The following is a 9,625-nucleotide window of genomic DNA, read 5'->3' as shown; positions in this document are numbered from 1 at the left end:
ATACATACACATTTACATATTTTAGTTGCTTGTTTCTTATTATTTTCAAAGGACACATGAAGCCATCCCACCTCAGAATATAAATTTATGCTGAGTTTCTCTTCAGCAGATCTGAATGGATCCACGTCTGCCTCACATTGCTAGGAGGGCCCTACCGCGCCCCGCCCCGCGCAGTTGCCCCGTGTAGGGTTCACTCGCCTTTCTGCCTGACCTTCAAGCCCCCTAGCTCCAGGCCCCAGCACACAGTGTGGCCAGTATGGGTGAGGGTCCCTGTTGACCCCTCAGACTGCATCCCCTTCAGGGCCACATGAGCAGGAATCCTCTCCATCTGTAAATCTCTGGGGATTTACAGATTGTAGGGGTGGAGCGGCCGACGTCGTTCATTTCAGCAGGACCTGGGGCGTCAGGCCGCTCCGGGAGGTACCAGAGGACCGGTCACTCTTGCGAAGTGACCCTGAGGAGGGACGTGGGAGTGGGAGGGAGAGGAGAGCGATCAGAGGGAGCCCCCACCAGAGTCTAACTAAAGGTGGGGGAGACTCCAGGATTGTCCCTCCATTGTTGCCCCAGAGCAGAGGGTCTTTGAGGGAAGGAAGAAGAAACTGAACTGAAATCAAGCCTGGAAACGCAAGCTGTCTCATCCCGCCCTGCGCTCAGCCGGGCCTCCTGCAGCTTTTCTCTTCCTGGCTTTTCTCTCTCTTGTGTCTCCTTTAGTGTCCTTCCTCGACTTGGAAGCCAGGTTACAGTTTTAATAGTAAAAAAAAGAGGCTGAATCCCAAACACTGATGGATTCCCTCCTGAGGCCCGAACTCTGCGACCTTGGTGTGGCTGATCCCCAAAGTACCCCCGCGGCTTTCAAAGCGGGGTTACAATCTGTGTCTGGCTGGAGTTTCCGTTCCGTTTGAAAACCTTTTTTTTTTTTTTCCCTACTTGTGGCCATGCTGAGAAGACGCCAAGCTGAAACAAAATAAAATTTTCTCCCTCTCTCTAGCCCACTTGAATTTTCACCTCCAGGAAGGAATAAATTTGATGCAGCTTCAAAGTGTTGCGGGGATTTAGTAAGTGTGGGGGGTGGGGGTTGCAGCATCTCTTTGCCTGAAAAGACTGATTTTTCTGCTCCAAAAGGTGCCCCAGGGGCTGGGGATAGAGCTCAGTGGTGTAAGCGCCTGCCTGGCAAGCACAAGGTGCTGAGTTCAATTCCCAGTACCAAAAAAAAAAAAAAAAAAAGGCACCCCAAGCCAGAGGACAGACAGAGGGGCAGACAGTCACCGCATGTCTGTCTGTCCTCATCTGCAGATGGCCCAGGGCCCAGCCTTTGAATGAGCCAGTTTACCGGTGACCAAGTTCTTTCACCAGATCCGAGGTACTGACCCAGAGACCCCCATTGCAGGGGCGGGTCCTGTCTGGCAGACAGAGGGACAGAAGGGGACAAAAGCACAGTTAAAGAGATCAGGGAATTGGGGCGGTCGAGGCCAGCGGTGGGGGCTGGGACGACCCAGAACTCACCTAGAGGCAAATACAGGTCACCCAGCGTGGTGCCCACTAGGTTTCTGCCAAGATGCTAAAATAACCAGCCGGCCCCAACAGTTCCCAGAGTGGTCAGCCAGGGCTACGGCTTGGCTTTTCTGCAACCAAAGGGCACTGACTTTGCGCTGTGCCCGAGATGATAGCGCCCTTCCTTCGGAGCAGGTGAGGGTCACTTCCCTCCCCTGTGGGCTAGGGTGGACCCTCACCCCTGCCTCTGCTAGCAGCAAACCTTCGCTCCCACTTTTACGCTGGCTTGGATGCTGGAGGGGAAGTGTTTTGGTTTGTCACATATAAACAAAGCGACCAGGAGCTAGCCCAGAGGTTTATCAGTTCTGATTTTATCTCCTTCATCAGGTCAAACCCGGAAGTAGGGCCAGAGCCCCACCTTCTCTTTCTTTCTTTTCTTTTTAAATGCGGTGATGGGGATTAAATTCAGAGCGTTAGACCTGCCGGTGAGCCAGGTCCTCAGCTCTTCAGGAACTTTTTTTTAAAGTTCTAAAAACAATTTGTTATAGTTCTTTAGTCTTATTCCTGGTCTTCTCCACTTGCTTGACGTGACAAGGCTACAGCCACACTCACAATAGAGAAACCGGAAGCATTTGAACACATCCCCAGATTCCAGCCCCCCAACTCCGTCAGTGGCACGGGGGTTCCCAGGGCTTGGCCGGCTGACTCCGATCTTCCTCCACTTAGTGGGGACTGCTGAGGGGGCAGAAGCTGCCCGAAGGAAGCGGGGAGGCGGAGAGCTGCTATCAGTGCAGAGGAGAGAGGAAGAGGAGGAAGCTGCTGGCTCGGGGCTCTGAACTCGTCCACTCTCCACTTCCCGAGCCTGTGCCTCAGGTTCACTGCAGCGGGGCTGCTCCTTGGGGCGACCTGGGAAGCCTGGAGGTTCCCCCTCCACAGGGCTCCTTCCAGCTCCTTGAGGAGCCCCCATGCACCCTGTGAACCCCTTCCTGGCCTTGTTGCCCCACCCCTACGGGATCCGTCACGCTGTGTTGATCTCTCCTCCCGGATTGAAGCTCCAGAGTCCACACAGCCACCCCCAAGGTCCCTTTTTAAAACTAATTCCCCCCGGTCTGTTCATCTTTCTAAGCCTCAATTTTCCTCTATTTTTAGCAAAGGGAACTCAGAATATCCCTGAAGCAAAGGTCTAGACAGGAAAGGGGAGGCTTTGGGCAAAGATGTGGGGAGAGAGTTCGACCCCAGATCCCCAGATTCATACTTCTCCTATAGATGCATACTTTCCCTGCCACCGGGACTCTGAGAGCAAGTGCTGAGAACCGCCTCCCCTAGGCTGTCTGCACACGCTCACCCCTGCTTGTCCTGGGCACCCAGCTCAGGCACACGGCCTGAGAATCCACAGCCAGCTGCTGGTTTCCTCGCCATACCCTGGAACAGCCCAGCGGCACAAAGGATCGGCTTTCTTGTAAATCGTGCATGCCGCTAAGCCGGCACACTGGCCCAGCGCGGGCCCCGGAGCCGGCTGCGTGGGCACCGCGAGTGAGCGGCTTCCCTTCCGATCTCCTCCTTCCTCTCCGACTGCTTGCTTCGTCCGGGCCATCACGTCTCACCTGGGCCAGGAGCGGGTGGCAGAAGGGCACAAGGAGTTTTTCTTCCCACCAGGGATGTGCTGAGCTCCAGCTCCGCTCCCGCTCCCTTCCCAGGCGTCTTCCTTCCGCCCAGGCGCCCACCCTCAGCTTCCTCTGGTGATTCCTTTGACCAAGTTGTCCCCCTACCCCTGATAGTATCTCCTTGACCAGATTCCCGGGCTCCCAGGGAATAAAGCCCTGTAGATGTACACTCCCAAAATGACCCAGAGAACCAGGAACGTCCAGCAACAACAAATACCTTTCGATGTACACTGTTAGAGCCCAGCTGAATTTTTGGTGCATGGTACAGAGGATTTCTCTGGTTCGCTCTACAACTGTACAAACCTGGTCTGGAGCTAAAAGAGAAACCAGTATGTCTTTCCCTCCCTGGCCTAGGCATTATTCTTATTGAATTAAACTCTTTAATCTCATGTCCAAAAAAAGTGATTTGTTTTAAATTTATTTTCGTTTTCATTTTTAAAGTGAATTATCAAGCCAACAGCTTGATTTTTGTTGTTCTAATTCCCCAGGAAAACTCTACATTTTCATTGTTATACAAATAGAGTAGATCAGACCTTCAGGTATAGAAATGTCATTACTTTCTGTACTTTCAGTTGTCCGTAACAAACTCTTCTTACTTATAGATTAAAATAAACACTACTAAAATAACATCTCTGCTTCAGTCTGTCTTTTAAAAAGAGGTAATATACACTAAAGAAAAGATCTAAAAGTTACAGGGAACTTACATTAAAAAGGGAAATAGATCTCGCTGCCGTCTCTAACCTTAAATTTCCCTTCCTGGAAGAATTACGCTTCCCTTCGTATCTTCACGGAGATGCGCAGAAAGACAGGCTTTCAACACAAATGGCGAGTGGCCATGTACAATTTAATAAACAAAGCTTTACTTGCGACTTATTTTTAAAAATATGTTCAAAACTTAATGCCCCCTTTTTCATGCCTCCATTATGACCTTGATTTAATTCATTTGGATGGAGGTGTTTAGATCGAAAGACGTTTAGATGATTCCAGCTCTCTTTTCCTCGTCTTTTTGCTAGTGCACTTTCTGCGCATTCATGCAGTTATGTTTGTGTGATACATTCTTAGAGATGAGCGACATCAAAGGACTTCTGCATCTTTAGTTTTCGTTGAGGTTGAGCCTACAGTATTTTCACCCTGTTAAAAGCAGTTGGTCCTTTCTCAGAGAACTATCTGTTCAGGTCCTCATGATTTTCTGGTTCTTTTTCGTTGATTCAATTTGCCCCTCGTTTACTTTCGTATTTTGCTGAAATGGGGAATTATAGTTGGGTCAATAAGTGTTGTGCTTCTGATCGACACAAAATCTCTCCATCTATCGTGCGTTAGTGTTTCCTACGACTGGATTTTTTTTTTTCCTGTGGAATTCTGGCTCATTGGAGAGGAGGAGGCTTGGTTTTTTTTAACAATTCTCATCTTCTCTGATTTTCTCTTCTGCATGGGACTGGGACCGTTTAAAAAGGTGTAGGTGGTGCAGACCTCAGCACCTCACTCAGCGCCCCCACCCCGGGCTCTAAGTCGCCAGAGCTCTAACTCCCCGATACAGGTCCCTAATTTCTCACTAAGAGCCTGGGGAAAACCACTGGAAGGAAATAAACGAGGCTAGGGTCTCAGATACCGCCCCTCCGGGTGGACCTACGGATCACTAGCTTATTTACATCCCCCAAGGACGGGGTACACAGAAGCTGGACAGTAAGAACTGGGCAGAACTCAGCAGGCGTCAGGACTGGAGTTGGGGTGAGGGAGGAAACCGAGGGGCCTGAGGGTTGTGATGGATCAGAGACCTGGTTCTGGATGGGTCATCCGCCAGAGCCCAGTGCTCTGCCATTCACCCCAAAACGCCGAGAGAGGGACCCTCGCATTCCGGGCTGGTGGCAGATTCAGCCCTTTCCAATCGGATTTTTCCCTATGGTGAGGAGCCAACCCTGTGCCTCATTCCCACCACTTTCAGGAATTCTTTGGAAGACAAAATACTTTGTGTCTTTTATCCTACGTGGGCCGCACACAGGAAACTGGATGGCGGGTGGGTGGAAGGCAGATTTTCAGAGAAAATTTCAGGAAAGAACTCCGGCCTTGTGGGGTCAATGGTTGGCAGTTGGGGCGACCCAGGCAAGGAGAGCAAACTGCTGACATTTACTGAGCAGACAGCGCATGCCCGGAACTGGCTAACAGCGTCCAGAGTGTGGAATCTTCTGATTTGGGTCAGACGCCTCTCCCAGTGTTTCTGGTTTCAAATCCGTTTACAGGGCCCTCAAGATTTTGTTAAATTTTACAAACCTGTAGGGTGGATGGAAGCGAGGTATAGATTTGGGAAATCAAAATTTTAAGCTTTTGTTTTAAAATTATTCCAATGATCTATGACTATTAATTATCGCCAGAAGACCTCCCCCAGGAGTGGCCCGAGGGGCTCATCTCTGACCAAACAATATTTAATTTTTTGTCTCCATTACTGAGAAAATGTTCCAATCCAGTCAAACAACTGCTTGAGTTAATATACGCTGCTAATAGACTCTTGGGCCAAGGCCTCTACTGTCCTCTAGAAACGGAGCCGGCTCTTCCAGGGAGGCGAAGCTCCCAGCCCTCACCCGGGGACCCCCTCTTTTTGTGGGTTCCGCCACCCAACACCCGCGCTGCCTCCTTCAGCACAGACTGCCTTTCCGGGTTTCCTCCCGGAGTTTTCTCCTTATCCCAGACGGGGTGTTAAGAATAAGGAGAGAGCCGCGCAGGGTGTATCTGAGGGGGGTGGGGGGCGGGCCGGGCCGGGCGGTGGGGGTGTGCCGGCGCCACTGCAGTGGGAAGGAGCAGATTTCTAGAGACAGTTCCCTGCACAGATGGTCTCAGAAGCCGGGGCCTTGACCCGCACAGGCTCGTCTGCACTCCAGGGTCCGGGTGGGGTGGGGACCCTGATCACCCTGGTGCTTCCCTGAACCGGTTGTTTCGTTGTAGACGCTGCCTCCCGCCGGTCTGATCCCCACGTGGTGGTGAACGCGGTCCAAAGGGAGCAGAGGGAGACGGGCAAATGGAGCGCATCCTCTGCTCTTCAGCCCAAGGGGACGGTCCCACCCTTGTCCGTCCCCACAGGCCGGCGTTGAGCTGAGAGGGCTCCTGAACTTGAGTCTCTGAAATCATCGCTGCTGTTCTCCGACACCCTTCTCTCTTCCTCTTCATCGTCTCCTGAGCCAGTACCCTGGCAAAGCGAATTGTGGGGGAGCACATGGCAAGGGGATGCGTTTTTTAGGCCGACTGTGTACCACTGTCCTACGCAGGGGGATGGGGTGGGGGAGGGATGGGGGAGGGGTGAGGGAGGGGTGGGGGAGGGGTGGGAAAGTCAGAACGCGGAAGGTGCTGCAGTCTAGCAGCCCAGGAAAGCACAGAGACACCCCAGGCGACCCCCAGCCCAGGGTCAGGGAAGGGACAGGCAGAGAAGTCTAGGAAGGCAAAGAAGTTAACGATGTTTGGCCGTCTGGGGGCTTATCGGCGCGGCGGGGTCAGGCGCGGGCCGAGCCGCCGACTTGCAGAGGCAGCGCCGGGCTGGGCTCCCCCTCCCCACCTGGACGAGGGAGGAGGTGGCAGCTGCGCTGGGAGGTGCCTCTCCCGAGCGGCCAGGTGCAGGGCAGGGGCTGCAGGGGCGGACCATTAACCCTTCGCTTGGGAGGTAGGGGGCGCCTTTGGAGGACAAGGACCGAAGAGAGGCAGGCCGAGCCGCGCCGTCCTGGGCTGCTCTTCCAAACCCCTGCAGCCCCCAACCCCGCGGGCAGGGAGCTGCACGTTCTGGGTTTTCTCAGCCTCCGGGCTCCGTCCCCAAGAGGGAGGGCGTCCCTCAGGGTTTGGGGAGGAGGAACCTCTTCTCTGGGGACCGAGGGCGGGTGGAGCCACATGGGAACCACGCGCCCCCCAGCCCTGAACCTCAATGGTGGGCAGCAGGTGGCAGTGACCAGGGAGGGTGGGCAGCGCCCAGGGGACCCTCAGTCCTCCCGTGGTTCGGTGCACCCAGGCCTGGTGGGTAGTGTAAGGATGAAGGGCCGGTCCCAGGAGGGGAGCTGGGGAGTCAGGGGCGTCTCTGGGCTCCGAAGGGTGGGGTGTCCAAGCCTGGACGTCCGCACCCTCCGCTGGACTCCAGCCCTGGGTGGGGGCCGGCTCAGCTGTCTCCTGGGGTGAATCAGGCTTCTCTGACCTCAAGCCACCCGGCCTGGCTGGGCAGAGTAAACATCTTCTGCGCTTTGGAAACTGGCCAGCGGGAAAGTCAGGGGTGGCAAGGAGAGAAGGGGACGTCCTGAAATTACTGCCATTCTCTCCGTCTACATGCAGATGGTTCCCAGGGGCCTCCAGACCCAGTGTGGAACTGCGGCAGGAGCATGGGGAACAGACAGGGGCCGGCTCCGTGCCTGTTCCTTTCAGAATCACCTGGAGGACTTTCTTTGGAAGAGATGGGGATGTGAGGAGGGGTAGGGTAGGAACAATCAACCTTCCCGGAACAGGGGGAAACCCACGCTCCTCAGGAAGGGGCTTGGTCCCCCGACCTTTGGAGGATGCTGTGGGGAGGGCCGGTTTTGACCCCCACGTCCGAACCATTCTTGGGGCACAGGCTGCAGGGCAGAGAGAGGCTGTGAGGTTGGACAGACCCAGCGTGGACCCAGAGCCCACATCCCGTGGACAGAATAGCAAGGGCGGTGTTGACGCTAGAATTACACCACCTCGGTGACCTGCCTAGCAGGACAGCCCAACACTTAGTGACCACACACACACAAAATGTCCTGGGTATTCCTGAGAAACCACTTTGAACATATCAATAAGTAATACAACAACCCTTGTTAATTTCCTACAGCTCTGTCTGTAACTGTTTTGTTTGTATTGTTCTTATGCTATTTTGTAAATGGATGTCTGTTTGTTAATATGTTTTCCTTCTTTTATTTAAAAAAAAAAAAAAAAAAGTCCCGTGTGCCTCAGCTTCCTCTTGGAACCTGCCAAGGACAAACTGCATGTGACTCAGAGAAACTCGTGGCCACTTGCCCTCTGTCCAGTCCTGGCCAAGTGACTATGGAGTCTAAGAAGTGAATCAAGGGAGGGTCACACCCAAGTCCGATCTTCTCCACAGACCCCTAGGGAGAAGGAAGGAAGGGAGGAGGGGGCTCATCCAGGCAGGAGCTGCTCACATCGGGCGATGGCTCAGAGAGCACTCCGGTCATGCGGGCCGCGCTGCTCCTAACAGCCTGTTTTCCACAGCCGTTTACTTTGCAGATAAAAACTTCAGAAGGGGGAAGAAGGATGGGAAAATCCAGGCCAACCTTGGCGGGCGAGACATGGTCTCAAAATAAAAAGTGCAATAAAATAAAATAAAAAGCTCTGTGATAGAGTGTTTGCCTAGCATGTGGGAGGCCCTAACGTAAAAAGACAGACAGAAAGACAGACAGAAAGAAAGAAAAAAAAGAGAGAAAGAGAAAGGAAAAAAGAAAGCAGAGAAAGAGAAATCAGGAGTGCAGACGGGCAGGTTTTCCGGGTTTGGAACGCTGGGGACTCCTGGGACTGTGCTCTGGCCTAGCGAGGACCTGGCTGTCACTGAGCATGTTTCCTGCACTGAAAAAATTGGAGTACCCACCAAGAGTCTTGGGGGCAGCGACAGATGGGGGTGACCACGCCGGAACGTGCAGCGCTGTGCCCCCCGCGGCACACTTTCGAGAGCCCACGTTAGCCACGACTTCTGTGTGTGCGTGAAAGGGCCCTTCCGAGTCCCACCGAGCCCTGGGCGTTTCTGCGAGGACCGCTGCTCCCCTGCTTCCGGTCTGGGTCAAATCTCCCCGCGACCCCGCTGGGGCGAAAGCCTGGCCTCGCCGGGACCCCGCTGGCCGCGGAGCTGGACGGCGCGCTTTGGCTCAGCGCGCGAGTGCGTGGTTGCGGGGACCACGCCTGCGAGGCACGGTGTCGCCCCGGGAGCACTCAGGATGCCGCCGCCCACGACACGAGGGAGCGTTCTCCGCCAAGGAGCGCGGGGCTCCGCGCCTGGCTCAGCGAGGCGCCTGCAGATCGCTTGAGCAGCAGCCCGGGCCCTCTTCGTGCAAATCCGTCTGGACGGGCCTTCCCCAAGCGAGAGAATGCGGTCTCAACTGGAGGTGACAGCAGCCCCCCATAAGCCTCGCCGTCTCCTTGGGAGGACGTCCTTGGGACACCTGCCACCCAAAGCGGTCTTCTCAGCTAAGGGAGTGGGAGGGTGCCCTACGAGGTCATCACCCCCTAGCCCCACGTCCCCGGCGCTCCGCCCCTGGTGACCCATATTTTCCTTAGGCTCCCTAGGCGCAGAGAAAATGGAAATGCTAGAGGGAAAAGAACCAATTATTCCACTCAAATCTTCTTCCTGCCTCCTAAGCTTCCGTAGCTTGAAACTGAATTTCAAATAATCAGGCAATCTGCTGAGAGATGAAGACCTGGAAGGGGGCATTCCATCCAATAGCGATTTTTAATTCTCCCAGTAGGAGCCCAGTCCT

The sequence above is a fragment of the Chinchilla lanigera genome, unplaced genomic scaffold (assembly GCF_000276665.1).
Source record: "Chinchilla lanigera isolate Chin_1 unplaced genomic scaffold, ChiLan1.0 scaffold00050, whole genome shotgun sequence".
In the NCBI taxonomy this organism is placed as follows: Eukaryota; Metazoa; Chordata; class Mammalia; order Rodentia; family Chinchillidae; genus Chinchilla; species Chinchilla lanigera.
Note: the sequence above shows the minus strand (reverse complement) of the source record.